This window comes from Aotus nancymaae, unplaced genomic scaffold (genome assembly GCF_030222135.1).
Source record: "Aotus nancymaae isolate 86718 unplaced genomic scaffold, 86718_ANA_hifiasm-v0.15.2.pri h1tg000058l, whole genome shotgun sequence".
NCBI lineage: Eukaryota > Metazoa > Chordata > Mammalia > Primates > Aotidae > Aotus > Aotus nancymaae.
Genome location: NW_026988472.1, coordinates 29197182 through 29222561, shown reverse-complemented (window position 1 = coordinate 29222561; position 25380 = coordinate 29197182). Strand labels below are relative to the sequence as shown.

Below are 25380 nucleotides of genomic sequence, written 5' to 3'. Positions count from 1 at the left end.
GCATATTTTGGCACTTGTGGAATTAACTAGCAGTGTGTAAATTCCTAAATAGCATACTGTTAAAGTGCTTCTATTCTTCAAAGTCTAATAATTTGCTAAGAAATTATAATAATAAATTTTAAGAATTTTTTGCTAAGTGCAGAAAACTCTTTTGAAATATTAATACATTAGCAAAATATATCATTTAGGGATATAATTTTATTATAAGGAAAGAACTTAGAAATTTGATAAGCATAATTTAATGAATAATTTTCTGAATGAGTCATCATTTCTTTGCAATAAAAAGAATTTTTCTCTCTGTGTATGTGTGGAGCACGTTTCTGTAAAGGAATCCAAAACTTGTAAGGAAAAGAAGCCAAAGAATTACCAAAAAATATTCCTGGGTATTGGAGATTTCATAAGATATTTGATAATATATTGAATGACTCTCTGTGAAACATTTAGTAGCAGGTGGTGCAGGAAAAAGCTCATTTTAAAAAAAATTTTGAGACAGAGTCTCGCTCTGTCACCCAGACTGGAGGAGTGCAGTGGCACACTCTCAGCTCATTGCAACCTCTGACTCCTGGGTTCAGACGATTCTCATGCCTCAGCCTCCCAAGTAGCTGGGATTACAGGCATGTGCCACCATGCCTGGCTAATTTTTGTGTTTTAAGTAGAGACAGGGTTTTGTCCTGTTGGCCAGGCTGGTCTTGAAGTACTGGCCTCAAGTGATCCACACACCTTGACTTTCCAAAGTGCTGGAATTACAGGAATGAGCCACTGTGCCCAGCTGAAAGCTCATTCTTTATTAATCATGAAACCCTATATTTAAAAAAAAAACAATAAACTATTTGGCTGGTCTTATTCGGTAATATAACCAAAGCACCATGCCCGCATGTGAAACATAATAGGCCTTTGGTTAATAATTGTTGAAATAGCCATATGATCAGACTGCACATACAAAGGATGAACTGAATTGAGGTAATTCACGATAGAACCCACTGGATAATCAAGCACATAATATTGGCTTTAATTATGTGGCTGTTTCAGAATTGAGAGGTGATGAAGGGACTCAGACAGCTTGATGCTATGGCTACTGGGCTATTTGGATGGCTATGCACTCTTTGCTCTTACTCCATTATGAATTTCTGAAGCTGAGACAGCCTTTATTAGATGTAAGTCTGATATGATAAATATGTTGCTATAGTGACTATAAATGTTTCATAAAATAATAATATTTCATGCCAATTGACGGTAAATTTCAAATACTTTGCCAATAAAATTGAAAATACCATTATTCCATTGGTGTTGTTCATGATGGCATAAATAATGCATATTTATTTATGTATCAAGAGGGCTCTTATTGAACACCCAGAGCTTTCTAATAGTTATCTCCCTTGTGCTGTCTGGCAGCTCATTAGGAAGACTACAAAGTCACAGTGGAGTCATTCTGAAATAACTTCATTTCAACACAAATTCCATGTGAAAAGCCATCTCTCCCTTGAGGTCTAGGTTATCTTTTGGAAATTGGAACTAAATGGAGGAAAATTATAGAAGTGCTTTGGTTTTCTGAATACCTTCTTAGTCATCTCTAATTGTAAAAAGTGGAAAAAGCAGCTTTAAGAAAAAATAGTAAATTAAATTAATTCATAAGCTATTTTGTGTGACACAGGAGACATTTATAAGAGTAGCTGTGCCTAGTTATCTTATTGCAAGCCTTCATCTCCACATTTGACTTCACTGGCAAACATGGCAACTTACAAAACAAATTATGCCACTTCAAATGCTAGTCCTACAGAGCTCTTTTTTCCTTCCAATCTTAAGAGACTTCGTGGATATTTTAATTTTTGATTTTACAGTTTAACATATGAGATATGATTACTAAAGACTAATTCTTGTCTCTGCTACCTCCATGATTTTATTACTGTCATGTGCTCTTGGGACACTTCTAAAGCCAGAAATAACAACTGTAATAGAATGTGTAGATTACATGCCATTAGTTTCACTGCTCATAATGCCAAGTATATTCCAGAGTATGTGCTGAATGCCTCCAACCTTCATGAAGACATCCTTTTTCCTTTTTTTCCATAAAAAGATATCATCGATGGCAACTAGTGTAATGGACAGATCATTCAAAAAGCACATTTTATCATCAAACATTTTCCAGATACCAAGAACTTTCTGGAAACACACAATAGAATTTAAACATAGTAAGAAGGCTGGATGTGAACATATTGAACTATAATTCAATAAAATGTACGATAATAGAGCTATGCAATTAGTATATGGAGACACAGTTGATGATGCCATTAATTTTTCTTTGGGAAGTAATAATTATAACAGCTAATCTTAACTGAGTAATTACTGTGGGTCACATTCTCCTTTAAGTGCTTTAAATGTACTAACAGAGTGAGAGGGAACGGATATTATTTCCATATTTTTAAACTCTAAGATATAATACATCCTATCCAAAGCCATGAGGCTAGTTGGCAGTGGAGCTAAGATTTTAACTCAGGCAGTATAGGTCCAAAACCTAGGTTTTTGGCCCCCAGGCCATACTGCCTTTCTTTTGGCCCCCAGGCCATACTGCCTTTTCCTTCAGAGTCATCTAAGAAAAGTCTGGAGACAAATTCATACCTAAAATATAAAGATGATTTCATTATCTAAAGAAAGAATGCAAAGAGAATTTAAACAAAGGACATATAGTGAGCAAAATTAGGAATAAATGAAAGGGAGAAGAAATTGATGGGAAATTGCCCAAACTTTGAGTTGCTAAATTGGAGGGCATGTGAGAAGCAGAATGGGAATGAAATTGTAAAGGTAGATGGAGCCCAGACTAGGAGTCGCCTTGTAGGCCATGAAATAGGATTTGGCCTATTCTGTGGGATCCCTTAGGGGACAGTGTTATACTCACTCTTAACATTATACTGACTCCCTAGCCAGGCTAAAGTGCAATTTAAGCTTCCAATGAAATATATTGGCTTTAAATTTTTGTCACCATTTTTAAAGTGTAGTATTGAACTGAAACATTATATAAACATTATATCGACAAAATAAACCATTTATTCTAAATATTCTTAAGCTGTTTGAATAATTATTGGTCTAAATGTATTCCTTTCACATAAATTATATTATTAACTCCCTATGAAATGAGGTATGACTTAAATAAGCATTTTCATGGTAAAAAGTTCAATAATTTTAAAAATGAAAATGCTCTTACTGAAGTCTCCAAATCATGTGTACTATATACATTCTTTTGTGTCATAAATGTCCATGATAAAAGAAAACAAGCAAAACAAGACATCAGCAGCCCCACCACCAGCAATAAAATTTTAATCAGAAGGGATCACTTGGTTTGAAACTTTATGCAGCTCTCAGATAGCCAGATTTTCTTTGCTAAAAACATTCAGTACAATGTTTAGGAAGTGTTGTGGTTAACAGACAACACCATTTGCTAATATTAATTTGGAAAATTCTATGTGGTGGCTGAGACCCTACAATGTTCCAGTCCTTGGAAGCTATTTGGGAATAGTGAGTGTTCCTTCTAACTCTCTTATGTGGGAGTATATGGAATCTTCTAATCGCCAAAGCCACTAGACTTCTATCCTGACCCTTATTTCCTGATGTAACTGTAGCATGGACCCTCTTCTTAACTCTGTAGTGTTGGACTTTCTCTTTTCTGCCTTTCACTGGTGGCTTGGTTTAATTTCCTGGTAACTGCATTTCTTCCTGAGCATATTCAGAATCTTCTCAGAGGAGGCAATCATTCTGTTCTTTCCTTGTGACACCTCAATTCTCCATCTCCTTACCCAAAGAGACTCCTTTATGTGTCATTTTCCCTTTGAAACTATCTTTTCTTTCTTAGAAAACTCTGTGTTTCTATTTTAAGAAAAGCTGGGTAACATAAGAACATGACACATTAAGAAGCAGATGGTAAATTGATTAGACAAAAGATGCTTCAGATTTGTGTTCTCTGTCCTATTTTCTACTTTTTCTTCAGAAAGTAGTCATGAGTTTGTATTCATAGCTGTTTTTCACTTTACATATCAAGAACCAATGTTTAGGAAACAAATAATTGTGAGTAAGTGGTTATATTGAGTTGTATATCAAAGGAGATTTAATTTTTATAGGTTAAATTTATAATATGAATTGCTATGGTATAATTTTGAAAAAAATTATCATTTTTAGTCATTGCAAATATTTATTAATGGACACACTAGGGAACAAAGATTATGAGCCTCATATAGGATACATTTTTTGAGCTTCCAAGGGAATACACTGTATCTCATTAGGTCAGTATGTCTTTCCCTCCTTAGTTATTGATACACCTGCAGCTATAATGACATGTGGCATTTATAATTTGGTAAAAATAATTAAAGTTCATTTTTGTGAACAACTTAGTTTTTAACCAATTAGAGTGTACTTAGATATATTCTATAATTATATCACCCTAAGATATTTACAATCTGATAAATGCTCTTTTTCATGAGGAAGAGTGATAGAATTAGAGGCACAGTCTAGCTAATTTAGTTATAGCCATGGAATGAAACATATATGCCTGCCATTTATCTCACATAGCTCATTGAAAAGAAGGATGAGAAAAGCTGATCCAGAGTAGAGCATCCAGAGAAAAGCATCATCTATAAATTGAGAATTAGTTCTCAAACAATAACTTTGAATCAGCAGAAATCCAGTGTTTGCTAAAAGCTATACATGAAGAGGTAAAGTAGTTGATCTCCTCAACTCTAGTCTCTGCTTATTTTTATAATAAAAAGTCAAATGCTTGCTTTGTTCTAAAATTAATATACATATACACACATGTATACATATATATATACACATATGAAATAGAACATGAACATGTGGGTTATATCAGCAAGTGATCATCTAAAACTAGATTCTAGTTAATATTTCAACAAATATGGACTAAAAACCTATGTGGTCACAAAATATTGATACAGCTGTAAATAAATTAAGTATAAATCCTTCTAAAATATACAGTCTATGGTGGAGACAGGCATTAAATAAATTATCATGTACTCACCAAAATAATAAATGCTTATCATTACTGAATTTCTGATGTTCTTGCAAAAACAATTTGGAAAACAACTATATGTATGAATTTACTACTGTATATGGTAGTCATCCTTAAAAATACAATTTAATGGCTTCTTGGCCTTTGGGCTAAGATCAAGTGTAGTATCTGTTCCTATCCATTTAAAAGACAATCTACCATAATACCTGAGGAAGAACATATATTTTATAATAACATAAATATAATACATGTTCTCAAATAAAAATTAAATCTTCTAACAAGTGATTTTACTTTTAGTCATGTAACTTCAAAAATATGAAAAAATGGAGGCTGGGTGTGATGGTCCAAGCCTGTAATCCCAGTGTTTTGGGAGGCCAAGGTGGGAAGATCACTTGAGGCCAGGAGTTTGAGACCAGCCTGGGTAACATAGTGAGACCCCATCTCTACCAATTTTATTTTATTGTACTTTAAGCTCTCGGGTACATGTGCACATCCCGTAGGGTTGTTGCATAGGTGCACACATGCCATGGTTGTTTGTTAGCTGGGTGTGGTGGTTCACACCTGTAGTCCTAGCTACCTGGGAGGCTGAGGCAGGCAGATCACTTGAACCCAGGAGTTTGAGGTTGTTGTGAGGTATGATCACACAGTTGCACTCTACCCTGGACAACATAGTGAGACCTTGTCTCTCAAAAAAAACGAAAAGATGTAACTGCCTATATGTCTATCTATCTATCTATCATATATGTATCATATATCATATATATCATATTTAATATATAATATATATATCATATATATCATATTTAATATATAATATATATATCATATATATATTAGGTCCCACAGATATACAATATTTTAATGCACTTTTATTGTAATAAGCACTGCTGGATTTAGATATCAAAAATATTACAGTATTAAGACTTGATAAACATTAGAAAGTTAACTGAGGGAATTCATCAAATCCACTTCCTTAAATAGGTAAGATTCTCCTTCAATGGTACTAATTCCTTTGAGAATACTTGAGTGAAAGGAGATGAGCATTCATGTATTATTTGAATATTGAATCAATGCTTTCCTGAGTAACCTTGGTGATATGGTCCTCTCACATCTTAGGGTATATTTTATATCCCCAGGCATTCTACGTTACTTGCAATTTTTCCTCCAATTGGTTTAGAAACGATATAGAGGAGAATTAATAAAATTAATCACTCTAAAAGTGAGTCATTTTTTCTTTTATCTATTTGCAAGTAAAAGAACTGAAAACCAAGAAGTTAGCTTTACCCCATGGTCTCAAACATGAGTTAAAAGACATAATCAAAACTATCGATGTATCCAATATATTTTTCCTTAGCATCATTAATCTATTCCCTGTACAAGGTTGTAGTTTATAAAATGAGACTGTAAAGAGAGAGATATTTTGTCTTAAGTCAAAGTGTGAGCTTTATGACATAGTAGAATAGATTGATAAGTTAACTGAAATCAGATAATTCCAGGTAGATTGGGTTAACATGTCCAAAACATTCTGTGTAAGTTAAATGACTGGTAAGTAAAATGGTGGGACTCACGAAAGTTAATTTAATTATTGGTCAAAAATACATAAAATAATTTCAATACTGTTACTACCTCACTCGAGTAGGTGTTTCTCAGAGGCACTTGCTTCATTGTTTGTCATCATTCCTAATAAACATGTACCTGAGTTCATGTCATCTAAAAATAAATGGCATACCCTACAGAGATGGAAAACTGATGTAGGCATACACTCACCCAACATTTAATGACCTGAATCCATCTCAATGATTTACTTTTCTATTCAAATAACCAGTTTGGAATTTGATTTACTGAAACTAACTTTTGTGGTATTGTTTTGACAAAGGACAGCCTTTTGTGTGACAACCTATAATATTTAGCTACTAAAAGACCTACCATATTTCTCTCCCACTGATAATTATTTGTTATCTAGTGTCACTTATAGACTTCATGTAAATCAAATAATTGTTTCTGGCTCTGCATGGTGTAAGGATGATTAAAAACTTGTCAAGCTATCAGAAGAATAAGGCCATTTCCCAGCATGGAATGACATTATTTATTCCAGGCCCAATGATTGGTACCAGAAACAACCCTTAATAATAATATTCATGACCTGGGGGTGGGAGGGGAGGAATCATGTAGAATGATTAGTCTTATCACAATTCTAAGGCATCAGAATTTTCAACAATGCTGAAAGAATTGTGTAACTGTTAGGAAATGTGTAAGAAGGTAGCTAAATTATCACTGAACTCACTGAAGTTAGTGAACACTATGAAGTGCTAATCATGTATGGCTTCTCAAAATCATTTAGCACTGTTGATGACTGTACTCTTGAGATGCTGTACCTACCTCCCTCCCCGGTTTTTAACTTTTGCTCTATTTCTTTGCTGTCTCTTTGGCTGGTTCTTTGTATTTCGTACCTCCATTAAATATTTGAATCCTGTGATTTGTCTTGCATTGTCTTGCTTTCATTTTACTTACAGTTCTGGAAAATTCTACTCCTTCAAATGTGTTTACTGTTTTTCATATATTCTTTAGGCAAGACCTATTTCTTGACCTTCAGGCCCATATCAACACAACAGGAGAAATCTCCCACTGATAACTCAAGTTCATCCTGGATAAATTGATCTCATTATTTACCATTAAAAACTGGCTTTTCATAATGTGTGGCTCCAAAATTCTTATAGTCATGTAGCAAAATTCCTAGGAGTTACCCTCCCTCACAGTACTATCCATTAAAATCTGATGAGTGAACTGAAATACTACTCAAAACTCGATTCTGGATCTTCTTTCCCCATTACCCTAGCTCATGTTCCCATTACCTATCCATTATCGCCATTCTAAAAGACTCCCTGCCTGAATTCTTGCAAATGTATAATTCAGCTTCCCAAGCATGTTTTTTAATACACAGAACCAACTAGCTGCTACAGCCTTCAACAGTACAAAACTGCCTAAAGTCCAATCATATTAACTTGGCATAAGTATCCTTTGTGGTCATATGTTGAGCCTCCTTTCTGGCCTCCTTTAGCATGGTCATCTTTGTGCTCTAAGTTTCAGCTATACTATACTACCAAGACATAGCAAAATATTTACACCTGTGTGCATGAGCATGATATGTATGTGCATGGACGTGTGTTTTACACAATTCTCGCTGCTTATAAAACACACTGCATCAGCTATCTTGTTACATAACAAATTAGCACAAATTTAGTGGCTTAAAACAATACACATTTATTATCTCACAATTTCTGTAGTTTAGAAACCTGGGCATGGCCATGCTGGGTCCTTTGCTTCAGAATGTCTCATAGGCTGCAATAAAGGTGTCAGTCAGTACTACAGTCTCATCTTAAGGTTCAGATGGGGAACGATCAGCTTCTATATTTACTCAGTGGTTGTTAGCAGAATTTAATTTCTCAAGGCCTTAATTCCTAGCAAGTTGTTGGCCAGAGGCCTCTTTCAATTCCTTACTACAAGAGCTTCTCTGTAGGCAGCTGCCTCACAATTATGGAAGCCGCTTCATCAAAGTCAACAGTGGAGAGGGTCTTTTAGCAAGAAGAAATTCATAATCTTACGCAACCTAATCACTAAAGTGATGTCCCATCATCTTTACCATATTTTATTGGGTTGAAGTAAGCTACTAGGTTTAGCCCACTCCAAAAAAAATTGGAATTACACAAAGATACAACTACTAGGAGGTTGGGATTATGAGGAGCCATTTCAGAAGCTACCATACCCACCAACCCCACCTTCCCTTACCCCCATCCCCCTGACAATACGTGCTCAAATCATTGAAGACTTACGTCACTTATCAAGACTTAAGTTTTTCAGTATTTCCCAACAAACCCACACTGAAGTTGCTTACTCCTTTCTTCATACTCCCAATAAACCTCTAATATTATTTTTCAATTACTGTTCACATAGTTTTCTCTCCCACCAATACTTTGAGAAGAAAAAATGTAGTGTATTATTTTCTACTCTCTGGTAAGAGTATCAGTCCAAAGAAAGTGCTCATTAAATGTTGAATAATAATTGTTTAAAGTAAATAAAACCACCTATATTAAATACATAAAATTATCTGGAAACAGGTAATTCCCCAGGAATAATTGACAGCAAACGATGTGTTTAACATCTGAATGTATCATTTACTTTAGTTAGAGTACAAATGGTAATCTTCTATGAGTAACATCATAAAATGACAGGTTTGGATGTCTCTATTATTTTTAAATTCTTTCAGATAAGAAGCAACTATAAAATGAAATGCTATGTGGATAATACAGTATAATGGTTACGATCACAGGCTTTGGCATGAGTCAATGGGATCAAATCCCACTTCTACCTCTTATCAACTGTATGGTTTTGGACAAGTTACTTTAACTCTCTGTTCCTTTCTTTACTGGTCTATGAAATGGTGTCTAAAATTGGACCTACCTCATAGGACTGTTGTGAAGATTAAATAACAATTATTTGCTGAAAGCAATTAATAAAGACCTAGTGTATATTTGACTCTCAGCAAAATGCCAATCATTATTATCTCCTAATGTACTGAAATAGAAAGATGTCTATTATATGTAACTTGGATAGATGTATATAAGTTGTTAATTATCTTTAATATATACATAGATATATACACTTAGTTCATCTGTATGTTTATATATGGGAAAATTGGGAAGTATACACAGATTTTTAACAATTATTATTTCTAGGAATTAGGGAAGTGGTGAGGGTGGATAACTTTATTTTTTATTTTGCAGACTATTGTATTGTTTGAATTATTCTAAATAAGTATATATCACTTTTTATTTTTATAATTATTATTTTTTGAGGTAGAGTTCTGCTCTTATTGCCTAGGCTGGAATCCAGTGAGGCAGTCTCAGCTCACTGCAACCTCTGCCTCCCGGGTTCAAACGATTCTTGTACCTCAGCCTCCCAAGTAGCTGAGATTACAGGCGCCCACCACCATGCCTGGCTAATTTTTGTATTTTTATTAGAGACAGGGTTTCACCATGTTGGCCAGGCTGGTCTCAAACTCCTGTCCTCAGGTGCTCCATTCGCTTCAGCCTCCCAAAGTGCTGGGATTACAGGCGTGAGCCACCGTGCCCACCCACATATATCACTTTTATAATCTGTTATGAATTGGATATATTCTCCCAAAAGGGTATGTTGAAATCCTAACCCCCAGTATGTACCTCAGAATGTTACTTTATTTGGAAATAAGGACATTAGAGATGTAATTAGTTAAGGTGAAGTTCTGTTGGTGTAAAGTGGGTCCTTAATTCAATATGATTAGTGTCCTTATAAGAAGAGGCACCCAGACACACAGGAGAGAACATCACTGGATAATGGAGCCAGTGATTGGGTGCTGTAGCTGCAAGCCAAGGAATGCCAAGGATTGCTGACAGAGCACCAGAAGCTAAGAAGAGGCAAGGAAAGATTCCTCTACCTGTATCAAAGGGAATCATGGTTCTGTTAACACTTTGATTTTAGACTCCTAACCTCCAGAACTCTGAGACAATACATTTCTGTTGTTTTAAGCCACTTAGTTTGTAGTTCTTTGCTACAGCAGCCCTAGAAAACTAAGAGATAGCCAAAATAAATACATTAATATTTTTAAGTATATAAAAAAAGAGAAAAGGCAGGCAGGTGCATAGCTTATAAAATTATACTCTCTTGGTGAAAATACAAATTTTCTCTTATTTATTTCACAAATATCAAGTATTTACCACTATTCCTAAGGAAAAGAAAAAAAAAAACTTTGTGTCACCTTGTTCTGAAGTAGTTACTGCTACTTATTGAGGGAGCAAACCACCAATGTTTCCCCTTGTGCTAATGCAAAGGTTAAACAGCCTGAGAATTACCTGCACCATGGAAATGTATTCCGGGGTTAATAGGAACAAAGTGTCCATCTTTGAGTTATTTTAACAACTAAACCCTAGAGACCAGAGATAAACTAAAGGAGAGTAAAGAAATATAATTACATTGGACAGTAATGTCATGAAGAGTTAATTAGGCTTCAGTGAGTCGTAACTTATTTTGAAGATGTGGCATTTTAGAAAGCCACCTAGCTTCATTCATATTACCCTCAGACATTAAAGGTGTAATTGTTGTCATTATCGTTTTAATCAGTACTGTAATTTAATGGTTATACATGTGGTTGTTGTAAGGTCTTTTAAGCTATTGGGATTTCAATATTTGACATATAGCTTGAAAAAATAATTATGACATTTCACAGATTTGAGATTGCCCTTTGCAGTTAATGACAACACTGCCTTTTCAAAATGGTTATTATTGATAATACAGATACTCAAGTGCCCTACAGAGCTGCCTTCATCTGTACCATATTTCTTTTTCTTGGAGATCACTGGGATTATCTAATTAGACCAACACTGCTACCATATTTATGCAGTATGTAATGTATGGTAGATATATTGCAAAATACCAAAAGAAAACACTTGTAGTTGTTTCTACTTGAAAAACAATATTGTTACTAAAACTTACGGCAGAAATAATATTTTATTAACTGTAGGCCTTGATTTTCTTGATTGCAAATGCTAGGTACCATATTACGCACACTGCTTGAAATATATGTGGCACACTGAATAAAAAGCTTACTTTCCTAAAATATAAAATAATTGAGTAATTTGATGATCACATTTAAATATTTTCAAAAAGGGTTATTTTCTACCCAGCAGTAGAATAATTGATAGATAATTACAAAAGAGGCTATGCCAAAATTATTGCTAGGTCCTTTATATTCAGCACAATGGTCTTTATATAGTGTTTGGTGAGAAATCCATCATTTCCCTTGGGGTAATGGCCAGTTATTTTACCACCATAACAACTTAAATGACTCTGTTTGTAGATTTCTAGTTAGGGGTACTTCTTACATCTTGAAAATGGGGCAAAGCATAAATTTCAAAGATGAAGAATTACTTGGTTGTCTTCACTCTTAGTACATGGGGTAAGTTTCAGCTTACAAATCTGGCCTCTCCTCTGAAACTAGGAAGGAAGGACCAAGTGTCACAATACAGCAGCTATTCTTAACCAGTCTGCAAATCATTGCGAAGTGGGGAGTAGATAGGCCTCCAAATCAGTGCTTCTGATTTGATTGGTCTGGATCTGGGGTGTGACAATTTCTTGTAAGGCTCTCAAGGTGATTCTAATGTGCATCCAGGCTGAGAACCACTTCATTCGTGATTATTAGATCCATTTTCAAAATATAGTCTGTTTAACATTGATGAACTCTGTCAATGTCAATATCCTGGTTGTGATATTGTAGTATGATTTTGCAAGAGGTTACCTTTGGAAAAAATTGGGCAAAGGGTACGTGGAATAGACTCTATTATCTCCTACAACTGCATGCAATTCTACAATTATTTCAAAATAAAAAAGTTTAACTTATTTTTTAATAGTGTGCCAGTGAACTCCATTAAACTTACTTGTGACTCTTCAAAACGCAGATTTTTGGGTCCCATCACACATTTAGCAAATCAGAATACCTCTGGGTGTGTGCTGGAATCTACATTTATAAACAAGCTCACCAGGTAACTTTGCTGAGACATTGATTTAGGTACTTATATGTTTAGGTTTTGAGTAATACTGGGCACCTGGACAGTCCTGGGTAAGTGAGAATTAGGCAAACTGGCACATTAAGTTCCCTGCCCTATTCAGTATTCTCCTGCTATTTCTGTTACACTTGTCTAAAAAAATGGGGTTTTGTATATCAAGGTGTTATGATGATACTAAGGCAAACCAATGCATAAAAATAATGTGTAATGAATTATTCAATCATTCATTCAACAATTTTTATTGAGTACCTATTATGTGCCAGATACTGTTCTAAGCATTGCTTTTAAGAATGAGTGTAAGAATAACATTTGTAAGCCTATCGCCTCAGGCATTCTGATAGTACATGGATTTCTTATTTAAGCTTCACAACCACCCTGATGTAGGTTCTTTTATTCTCCCCTCTTTGCAGAAGAAAACACTGAAACAAGTTATTTTATGTACATTGCTAAGGATCTAGAAGTAAAAATTAGAATCTGAAATCGGATTTCAGAGACTGTTTCTTTATGGTGAAATATACATAACATAAAGTTTACCTTTTTAATTATTTGAAGTGTACAGTTCAGTGACATTAAATACCTTCACAAGCTGTGCAACCATCACCACCGTCAGTCTCTAAAACGTCTCCATCTTCCCAAAGAGAAATCCAGTACACATTTCACAATTTGGGGGGCTGTTTTATTATACAATATATGACACTCTCCCACAAAAAAAAAAAAAAAATCTTTAATTGTAGAACTTCACACAAAAGGTAAAGAAAACAATTTGGGAGAGAAGCCCCTTGTCAGCATTTCTTCAATCACATGATATATTCTAGAAAAGCTCCTGTGCGTAAGATCAGCCTTGATCTGGCTGTATTTTTATTGAATGTAAAACAAGTAATTATCAGCACTATTGTATAGTGATCAAAAACCCAGCTGTAGAACCAAGCAGCTCAGTTTGAAAGCCATGGTGATTACTTGTTAGCTGAGTAACACTGAGTAAATAACTTAACCCATTTGTGCTCCAGTTACTTCTCATTTGTGAAATAGACACTAATAAGACATACGAATAGTGCCAAATGGAATCTTTAGTGTGAATCAGTAATGTATGTGAAACACTTAAAACGTTGCCTGGCATTTCTTCAGTCTACCCACCCAATCCCACCCACACACAGTCAAAAGTTATTTATTATTTCCCAAATTGTCAATTTTGTGTACATAATTTTCCCACATCTTTGTCACTGATTGTTAGTTTTATATAGTTCAGTAGCAAACACAGTATCTAACAACCTGAATTTATTTTTATTATAATCATTTCAAAAAAATTAGAGTCATATATTCTCAACTGTATGTCTCCAGTAATTTCACTTGAAAAGTTTTTCAGGCACCGAATTCATTCTTGAGACTAGAGTAGCATTCCCCTGTCTGTAATATTTGAGCAGAAAGGACATTGCTTCTATGAAGGCTTGTTTCTGTTTTTCTTCTGTTTATTAGAAAATACACTGTTGATGGCAAATTTGTGAGCAATCTAAATATATAATTAATTAGTGGAACAAATTGAAATTGACCAAATCTCTCAGAGCTTTGAACAAAAGGACTTTTCAAATGGTCAAAACAATTACTTAGAATTTAAACATTCATTTAAATGCAAGACAGTGTGCAGTAGAGATACAAAAGAGAAACCAGGCTCCCATGATATTATAAATGCTAACCCTGCTCCTTAAGCGAACGAAAGTCTCTTTCTATTGTCAGTAGCTGTCTTCTAGGACAAATAGTTTGGTATTTTATAAAAGGGAGAAAAACTTATCAAAAACATTCCATGAAATATCCATGAAATATACCTCTTTTGAAAAATTACTCCTTGAATTTGAGTTAAAGAATTCTTTAGAACCCAAACTGCTGAGATGATTTATCTGCACAAAAGAAAAATACCGTTCAAGAAGAATATTTGAAGAATATGTCATTGCAAATCAAAGATTCTTTTAAAAATAAGCCTCAAAAGAGGGGGAGGAGAGAGATAATTAAAGTCATAGGTAATTTAAGTTTGAAAATGAACATCCATTCACTACTTTGTTATATTGTAATATGGTGGTAAATAAAACAAAGCAATAATTTTGTCTGATTTTCTTCATCGTCTAAGAAATGGAACTGTTTATGAAGCTTAGCAACTGATATGAATTTTGCTTTGATGGTAATTATGTAACAGAGTAGCAGGGATTTCACTTCCAGATAAAGATGGGCAATGAAGGTCAATTTCTAACCTGTCTTTTTGAATATTCAGTGCCACCACAATTTAATTGGGATCAGGTAGTTGCTCACAAGGCTACACTGAGCCCACTATCATCCCTCAGTGTCGCTCCTGCACACCTAGTTATCCTGATGTTGTTTGTCAAAAACTGTCACAAAGGAGTGCATCTTACTAAGAAAAATAACCTGTATGTCATTGCTCAGAGCTTCAAGACCATACTCTAAACTGATAAGAAAAGGATTTTTTTTTTTGAGCAAAACTGTCTTGATTCTGAACTGATTAAATTGGTCCATCATGGTAATATAAGGGAACATTTTAATGAAATAAATTATTTATAGTAGTTCACTGATATTTGCTTTCCTAGCTCTTTGCTATACTATCTTGTGTGATAGTATCAAGTGTACCTCTTAACTTCTTTTGGCATTGAAGGATATTATATTAGTCTTGAATATCTTTTGCAAAATATTATGAATTATGCAAATAATAAATGTAAACATTGTTTTAAGAACTACAGTATTGTGAATTTTATTTTTATTGCTGAAAAGTTATCTTGTGATTTTCTCATTGGCATTAGAGAGAAGAAATTTAGAAACCAATTAGTGTATAATTTATGTTTTTATAATAAAAGGAAATTATGTGCTCAGGAAAAATCTAATGTCCTCAAAATGAAAATATAGTAACAGTGATGTCTGTGTATGTGTGTATATATATACACACACATATATATATACTATATATATATACACACATGCACACACACACACACACATACATATATATATATATCTGTAGGAGATAAGATATGGGTGTAGCTGTGACAGAGAATTGGATATGCAGAGGATTGCTTTATCTTTATCTCTGAATGATGGACACCCAAGTAGTTTTAAGGGAGGGCCTTTACTGGCTCTCATCTGCCTTGTTTTTATTAAGGAGACAGCCTCTCCTGGTTGCAATAGGTTGTAAGTTATAAAATTCAAATGACTATGGATGAGATGCTACCTTTCTTAACTTAATTTCAATTGTTCATGTCAAGAGTCCTTTTTAAAGATCAGTCAATAGGGGAACAATAAGGCAGTGAGTCTAAAATCTTCAGCATGGGTTACAGCTAGAAGACATAAAAAAGGAGATTGGAAGCGCTGGACACATTTTTTAAAAAAATCTTGTCTGGATTGACAAAATTCATTTTCTTTGTCTAAGTCACACAGTGCATTCCATATTTAGCTGTAGTGTTGAAATAGGAAAAATGCTGTCTTGGCAGGTAGGCCCCTGCTCTGAGCTGGACCTCATGGTCGGAGCATACTTTTGTTTAACATTCAGAGGGCTGTCAAGATGAGGAAGTCCATTTTATGTTTTTTCTACCATGAATTTGCTCTTCCTGGCCAAGTCCACTCATGCCTGTGAAAAGAACTTACCAGCGTGCTGGAGAATGAGATACTAAAGTTGGACAAGAGCCGCTGCTGAAAAGCTCATGGCTGATATCAACTGGAAACTAATTAAAATGACTCTTAGAATAAACCAGTTCTCCACTCACTCAAAGTGACAGTGAAGTGAAGGAAATCATCCTTTGTGTTTCCTTCGTTTCATGCAATAGTTTGTGTGGTTAATTCATTATAGTCTTTGTTCTCAAGTGAAATAAAACAGTCAAGTGAAAGAAAAGTTTTCTTTCTCGACTTTAAAGAAGTGGATTTTCTTTTATAACAGGTACAACTTGGCTTTCAATTGTTTTTAGTTTTGAAGTTAACAGCAGTATTCTAGTCTTTTTTTTAAATCAGTGGCATGTTAATTGTCATCCCAGTTATTTTCATGTGAATGTAGAGGCTGCATTCTTCCAGCTGCCAGGCCGCCAGGGCTTTGCCACTGGTATAATTTATAACATGACTAATTAAAATGAATTTGCTTGCAATAACGTTCTGTGTGCTATTTGTGGGAGAGGAGTTATTAAAATATTCAGTACAGCAACAGTAAACTTGAATGCAAAGTAATAATAATCATACATTTTTAATTACATATTTAATACCCATTTGGCTAATATAGAACTATTCTGAAAATTACTTGGGATCAGCACAATGTCATTTTGTGCTTAGTAGTGTCCAAAGACATCCTTCTGAATGGGCTTAGCGTATGCACTGTCATTGAGATATGGCTGTTGGATGACAGATACACAGTGTGTTCCTGTGATACTTTGCACAGGATCAGCTATGACAAATGCAAATTTATTTTAATTATTGCAGGCATATTTGTAATCATATGTGATTTTTAAGAAACTGCATTAGTAATCGGTTAAATTTGTATCTTGTCTGGCATGCAGTAGATGTCCCTCTTTCTCTTCCCCTTAACCATTGTCATATATTCTTCTTTTAACTAGGATATACCTTATGAAAATAATTCCAAGCTTTAAAAGAGTCCCATTTTTGAACGCTTATACACTGCTAGTGGGAATGTAAATTAGTACAACCTCTATGGCAAACAGTATGGAGACTTCTTAATAAACTAAAAGTAGATCTACCATTTGGTCCAGCAATCCCACTCCTGGGTATCTATCCAAAGGAAAAGAAGTTATAATGAAAAATATACATGCACACATATGTTTATTGCAGCCAATTCACAATTTCAAAGACCTGAAACCAACCTATGTGCCCATCAAACAATGAGTGGGTAAGGGAAATGTAAGGAAAATGTTTTATATATATATTCTATGATATATATATATTCTATGATATATATATTCTATGATATATATATATTCTATGATATATATATTCTATTTTATATATATATATATATAAAAAATAGAATACTACTCAGCCATAAAAAGGAATGAAATAGTATCATTTGCAGTAACTTGGATGGAGCTAGAGGCCATTATTCTAAGTGAAATAACTCAGGAGTATAAAACCAAATACCATATGTTCTCACTTACAGGTGGGAGCTCAGCTATGAGTGCACAAAAGCATAAAAAGTAATGGACTCTGGAGACTCATATGGGGGAGTGTGGGAGAGGGCTGTGGAATAAAAACCACATATTGGGTACAACATCCACTATTTGGGTGGTGGGTGGACTAAAATCTCCGAATTTGCCACTATATCATTCATCAATGTAACCGGGAACCATTTGTACCTCAATAGCTATCAAAATAAGATATATATATTTTAAAAAATCATTCCCATTTTCCAGCAACTTTCTTTTGAAAAATTTCAAGCAAGAAGAGTAGAATGAACATCCATATGCTGTCCACCCAAATTTATCAATTTCTTACATTTGCTCACTTGCTCACTCTCCCTCTATCCCCCTCTCATTATATATATTATATAATCAATACATAATATATAATTATAAAATATATAGTGTATTATATTTAATTTTTATGTAACTGACTGAATCACTTGAAAGTTACTTGCAGGTGTCACAATACTTTACTTCTAAATGCTTCGTCATATATCTTCTAAGGGCAAAATATTCTCTTACATAGCCACAGCATAATTATCCCATCCAGGAAATTTATGGTACTATTATCTAATATACAGTCCATATCCACATCCTTTACAGTTGTTCCTCACTCCCCGCTTTGCTCCAGGATTTAATCAAGAACCATACAGTACATTCAGATGCCATGCCCATTTGTTCTTTAATCTAAAACAAAGTTTTCAGACTTTGTTGATATTTATATACTTTTTGTTCTTCAAAGATTACTCCCAATTTTAAATAGTTTCTGATGTTTGTTTGTTTGCTTGTTTTCTAAGTCAACTCCTGAAGAAGCATGTATTTATATATAACTAATCATGAATAAACAATCGTCATTGGTAAGGACTTGATATTAGCAAACTATATTGACAAGTTCTTTGCTATCTTTGCCATAATACTGCAAGATGTTTCATCCCACTCATTTAGAAGGTGTTTCCAATTGTATCTGGGAAGCTATTATCTTAGTTCTTAATAATACTGTTACTGAAGATCTTCTAGTATGTAGAAAAGTATAAAGTTCTGTTAGTATTCCAAAGGAAAGTATAAACTAAATGGTGAAAGGAAATAGAAACATGGGGAAAATCAATATAATTGAATAAAGTTTAAAGATGCAGCATATGTTACAAGGCAGGTTAGCATTAATTGCTAACTAAGTGATATAGAAAATAAATCTGTATTATCTCTAATTTATATAGCCATTGATTTTCATAAGGATAAGGCAATAATACCACTTGTCTAAAATGGAAAAGAGTTATGTTGAGGTTAGGTATAATCATTTACATAAGTGTACATGTGATTTCAAGGACAATAAGCTAATGATGGCTCATGAATATGCATATTTTTCATTGATCAAAACTGTGCCATAAACTTCTGGTGTCTGATCTGGTAAACTATTACACAACATTACAGTAATTAAGAAGAGAATTGAGGCAAATAAGACTACTTTTAAAACATACCTTCACATGTTGCTTCATCTTGAATTTGATAATTACAAATGTGACAAATCTCTGTGCTAAGTTTATTCAGTTTAACAGTTGTAAATCAAAAAAAAATCTTCCATTATGTTTAGCAATTCTTCCAAGCTTTTATTCACCATTTTTTAATTTTTTATTGTTTTATTCATCATTTTTCAAAATTCTATTTTTCTACTTCATGACCCCAGCCAAATAACATACAATGTTTAACTATAACTCTTTACAAATTATACCTATTTCTATATAGTATTATGACAAGTTTTATGATAGATCTTCTTTTGGGATTCAATAACCTAAAAATTAAAAACTGTTTTAGAGTTAGTGATTCTAACTTCATGAATCTTCTGATTAATACGCTTCCTCAAATGCATTTTAAGCAGAAAGAAAATTGCTGAATATAAACTAAAACTGCTCAGAGAAATGCTCTTTATTATGCACTTTCAAATGAAAGTGAATGCACAATGAGTCCAGTCCTCTCTTTAGTGTTCAGTACACAGCTCAGGGCTTTGTGTTAGCCCAGTGCCCTCTCCTTTCTAGCTATGCAATTAGTATTGATTGACTGATAGATCACACACTTGATGTTGGTGGTCACTGAGGTACACACATCTCTACAAGACCCGCCAGGCCATTGTACGTGCCTGGTACCTTATGAAGGAAGAACAAAACAACTGGTGATTTTTTAATCAACTGTACACGGAATACAAAATGTGGTCTATCTTCCCGTGTCTAGTTACTTTTACTTAGCAGTTCTATTGTCCCAGTGACTTGTACATTTTAGATTTTTTCCCAGACATGAGAAAATTTATATTGTATTTCACTTTTTGATTTAAGCTTTCTTTTAAAAAGTCTATACATTGTGTTATTTAACAGGCTCCCATATACAGCACTTAGTATGTTTAAAACACTGCTTTTGATGCTTTATAAATATTAGTTTGAAATAAATCACAAGCAAAATCTCATGCATGTTTCTTTTGTGTATGAAATTTAGTGGAGGATGTTTTTGTGTACAGATCAGCTTGCAGGTTTTCTGCTCAGGCCTCATCATCTTTTATAGTATACATGAGGTCCAATATGGTCTCCTTCCAATCTATCTGCTAGCACAGGAAAAGAAGACCTGGATATCTTACCAGTAACTCCCCATTTCCTCATTTCCCTAGCCCCTAGAAACCACTAATTTACTTTCTGTCTATAACTTTGCCCATTCTACATATGTGATAGAAATGGCATCATACCGTATGTGACCTTTTATACCTGACTTCTTTCACATTGATGTTTTCAAGATTCAGCCACATTGTAGGAATTATTTTACTGCTTTTTATTCCACATTTTATTTATCCATTTACCAATTGATAGACATGTGGGTTGTTTCTGCTTTGTTGCTATTATGAATAATGTCGCTATGAACATTCATGTACATGTTTTTGTAGGGATATTTTTTCAGTGTTCTTGGTTATACACCTACATGTGGAATTGGTGGGTCATATTTTTGAGAGACTGCCAGACAGTTTTTATTTTTCCTTTCTTTCTTTTCTTTCTTTCTTTCTTTCTTCTCTCTTTCTCTCTTTCTTTCTTTTTTTTCAGAGTCTCTCTCTGTCACCCAGCCTGGAGTGCAGTGGCACGATCTCAGCTTACTGCAACCTCTGCTTCCCGGGTTCCAGTGATTCTCCTGCCTCAGCCTCCCCAGTAGCTGGGATTACAGACACTCACCACCATGCCCAGCTAATTTTTGTATTTTTTAGTAGAGACGGGGTTTCACCATGTTGGTCAGGCCAGTCTCAAACTCCTGACCTCGTGATCCACTTGCCTTGGCCTCCCAAAGTGCTGGGAATACAAGTGTGAGCCACCACGCCCAGCCGTCAAACAGTTTTTCAAAGTGGCTGGACATTTTACCTTCCTAATAAATAAACTTTCATATTCCAACTGACTGATAATTTCAACATACAAATCATATAGAGATTTTCACTTCAAGTTAATCTGAAATTCTTGGCTATATTTGAAAGTAGATATTCTGTTTTTAACAATAAAACATAATATCTTGCTTTTTTATATGACTGAGATCATTATGCTGGATGAAAACTACATAGTCATTGGTGAAGCACAATTTGTAGAATTACAGAAATAAAACTGATAGAAGCATGTAGCATTTCATTCTTCCAAAGCTGAGAATAAAACCAAATAGCAGATTGGCTGCGATATTGAGGTTGAAACTCAAGTTGGTGCATGCCTATTTCCTCTGCCTTTCTTCCATTCCCATATCAAAATGAAAGAAAACAAACAAAATGATTTTTTTTATAACTTGTTTTTCAGTGTAAGGAAAAAATGGTACAATGTGAAAGCTTAAGTACATACCAGCTAAAAAAACCTGTCGTGAGACTCGTTTTTTTATGTATAAACCTGTATAGTAGGTGACATTTCTTGAATGCTCACTATGTGCCAGACACAAGCGTAAGCTCTTTCAAGGATTAACACAAGGCTATGAGGTTGGTATTATTGTTCTCTATATTATACAGATGAGAAAATAAAGGCACATAGAGGCTTAGTGTCAGAGCTAATAAGTGACAGAGGTGGAGTTCAAACCTAGTCAGGTTGGCTCCAGAATCTGTGCTTTAGCTGCCATTCTGTCCTACTAAAGAGCATCTGTTACCACCAGTATCTTACTAGAAACTTTAAATGGAATTATGTAATCATTGGAAACTTCATATACTATAACAATTTTTATGGAGAATTTAAGTCAAACGTCTCTGACATAAAACTTCCAGATTCAAGTTTGCAGATCTACCATTGTTATCTAAAGGGCATTTTGAGTATCTTATTTTGTGGGAGAGCAGGATTCAGTGAGAATTTCCACAGGATAGAATCAGCATTGAGTGCCCTATGGAAGTGTTAACTCCATTCCAATATCCATAGTTCAAGTAAATTTTTTTTTCCTGTGAATATTCTTCAGGCTGTTACTATATGTGCCTGTCATGTCATTCCATGAAAAAGTAATGCTGACCTTGTGGTTTCTACAGCCTTTACTACTCTGAGTATCACCTCTGAGTTTGAAATATTTGAAGCAGGAGAATCTGTAAGTTTTCACAGATAAAATTGTGTCCAGAAAAATATGTCCACCTTTGATTGACATGGGTGAGCATGACTGTGTAACATAGATTATAGTTTTCTGTTCATTCAGTTTCCTTTCAACAATGTCTCATATATTTCAAAGGAAAATGTTGTCATATCACTTTAGATTTAAAAGGTTGCAATGAATAATGTTTTCTTAAATAAAAGGGAGGAAAAAGGAATTCTGTCATGTTTTGTAAATTTAAGCCCTGTCATTGCCAAAATATCTGCGCATGAAATCAGTAGATACAATTTTTGGTAGGGCTTCTCTATTGTCTGAATTCCCATTACTGGAAGGAGAGTATGAGAAAAATAAAATTAATGTCTCCTTTTTCACATGTTCTTCAGTAGTTTGAGGTCACTGTTTGGAAAATCATAAAAAACTGTGATGGGTTGAATAAATAGTAGAGAGTCAACCACTTTAACCTGTGCTATTTATCTATTTTATTCTACCATCAGTTCCCACTATATCTTTAAGAGAAAAATGCAGCACAAGATTTCTGACATAGACCATGTTGAAGTACCATTTTTCCTCATACTTGAAAAGAAATCTCAATTCTTCCTTTAAAAGTGTCATGAACCAGATGTGGTGGCTGTATTAGTCTGTTTTCACACTGCTAATAAAGACATACCTGAGACTGGGTAATTTATAACAGAAAGAGGTTTAATTGACTCACAATTCCATGTGGCTGGGGAGGCCTTACAATCATGGCAGAAGGCAAGAAGGAGCAAGAGCACATCTTACATAGCAGCAGGCAAAAGAGAGTATGTGCAGGAGACCTCCCCTTTGTAAAACCATCAGATCTCATAAGTCTTACACACTATTACAAGAACAGCATGGGAGAGACCCGCCCTCATGATTCAATTACATCCTACCAGGTCCCTCCCACAACACAGGGGAATTATGGGAGCTACTATTTGAGATTTGGGTGGGACACACCCAAACTATATTAGTGGTGCACACCTGTACTCGGTTGACTGAGGTGGGAGGATCCCTTGAGTCCAGGAGTTTGAGGCTGCAATGAGCCATGATTTCACCACTGTACTCCAGCCTGGGTGACATAGTGAGACCTAGTTTCTTAAAAAAAAAAAAAAAAAAAAAAGTCAAATAGATTAATTCTCAATTTTATTATATAATTATTGTGATGAAATATTTATAGTGTGATAGAATCTGACCAGAGAGTAAGCTGACCAGAGAGTAAGTTCAGCCATAAAGGTAGTACTTAATAATATTACATATTAGTGATAATATCACCATCAAAAACTATTTCTGAGTTTTCTTTTGTGTGTACATCTGTAAATGTGTATGTTTGTGTGTGTGGCAAGCTTTGCAGAAGATGCCAAAGTCCTACAGGTGTCCTTCTTCCCATCTATTTATTTGAACTTCTGAGGGTCTGTGGTGAAAGCCAATGAAAGCCCTTAACTTCATTACTGTGCTTTATACTAAATTCAAACAATATTGCTTTATATTAATTCAAGTTTATATTTTCATTGTACTTTGTACAAGACAGTGGGTAGAAACGAATTTCCAGTTTTTAATGGAGTAAAGGGTGGAAAGGAATCAGCAGTAAAAGCAAGTCCTGATTAGTTTCCCCTCCTCTTGCTTTAGCCTTTAATAAGTAAGCACCTTCTACTTTCATTTCCAATAACATTTACCATAGAAATAATACAGTATACTTCTCCATTTGCTGTGGAGCCCTGTGGTTCATTGTTATTATTTCCTCAGGAATTCCTTTAAAGGTATCCTGCAATAATGGTATAATCTCAGAGTAGCTTTACCCCTTGCCACCTATATAATGATCATTTCTAGTTTTAAAAAAATCATGTGGAAGATAACTGATAATATTACAAGGTGAAAACAGTTTTCCTGCTCAAAATGTGAGAATTTGAAATAATAGATGTGGAAGTAAATATAAGTAAATATACAATTAACTCTTAACCTACAACTTTGCTGAAATTGTGAGGAAATATTCCAAGGGTGCATAAAGTGAATGAAGAGTTTTCTACCAAATATTCTCCCTAAGTACCTAAGTAATTGTTTGTTTTCTGAGTCAGTTGCATACATAGAAGTAGAGATGGCACTAAAGATAAAGATGCTTCAGCCTTGTTTTCACCACTTTTTTTCCCGTTGGTTTTCAGCAGTGCCATGGGCTTTCATTACTTATTCAAGAACTGGCTGTGCTGAACTTCCATTGCTACTCTGCCTGTACCCACATATTTCTGTAGCTTGGAAATTTGTCTTTGAGTTTATATAGTGAGGATATTTTATCTGTCACTGTGCGGTAGCTTTAGCATAATTGCATTTAGATTTAGAGATTAAAGCTTATAACTTAATTATGAATCCAACTACATAAGAAAGAGTTTAATTTAAATTTAATATTTTGATTCAGCATAGCTCAAATCATGTGTTCTTGTTAAATTGTCTCTCATTGAATTTATCCTTGTCATTACGTTGGCATCAGTGTTTTCCAGAATTACGAGCTATAGCAAAATAACAATGCAGACTTGTCTTCTGTCTGAGCTAATCTTCAGAAAACATACAGGTTAATGGTGACATAGACATCTTTACAGTTTGTCTATAAATGTCTCGGGATGTGTGTGTGTGTGTGTGTGTGTGTGTGTGTGTTCACGTGCATACACAGACGTATGCACAGTGTCTTGCTATGCTAAGGCCTGAACAAATAAAAATAATGTCAAATAAATGTATTTACAAAGCCTAACCTGAAATGATGAAGTAGATGTAATTTGAGAAGGAACATTTGTGGTCTCCCAATTTTATGCCCCATGCACATGTAACATTATATGCATATATAGAAGGAGCACTATTCACACAACACACACAAATATACATATAACATTTATAACAGTGTAGTTATATAAGTGTTCACATATGAGCATCTACTATTTATAGGAATCCTTCAGTAGTATATTTCTTGCTTCCTCTTTCTGTTCTTCCTCCTACTTCTCTTCCTCCTTCCTCTCTGCTCCCCCACCTACTACCCCCA

At 34.5% G+C, this 25380-nt stretch overlaps 1 protein-coding gene and 1 pseudogene across 2 annotated transcripts in view; both read left to right on the top strand.

The window, feature by feature from the left end:
* IL1RAPL1 (interleukin 1 receptor accessory protein like 1) overlaps positions 1–25380 on the top strand; it is a 1316763-nt gene that overhangs the window by 1101515 nt on the left and 189868 nt on the right. The window lies entirely within an intron of this gene.
* On the top strand, positions 5144–5264 carry LOC135270023 (U2 spliceosomal RNA; annotated as a pseudogene).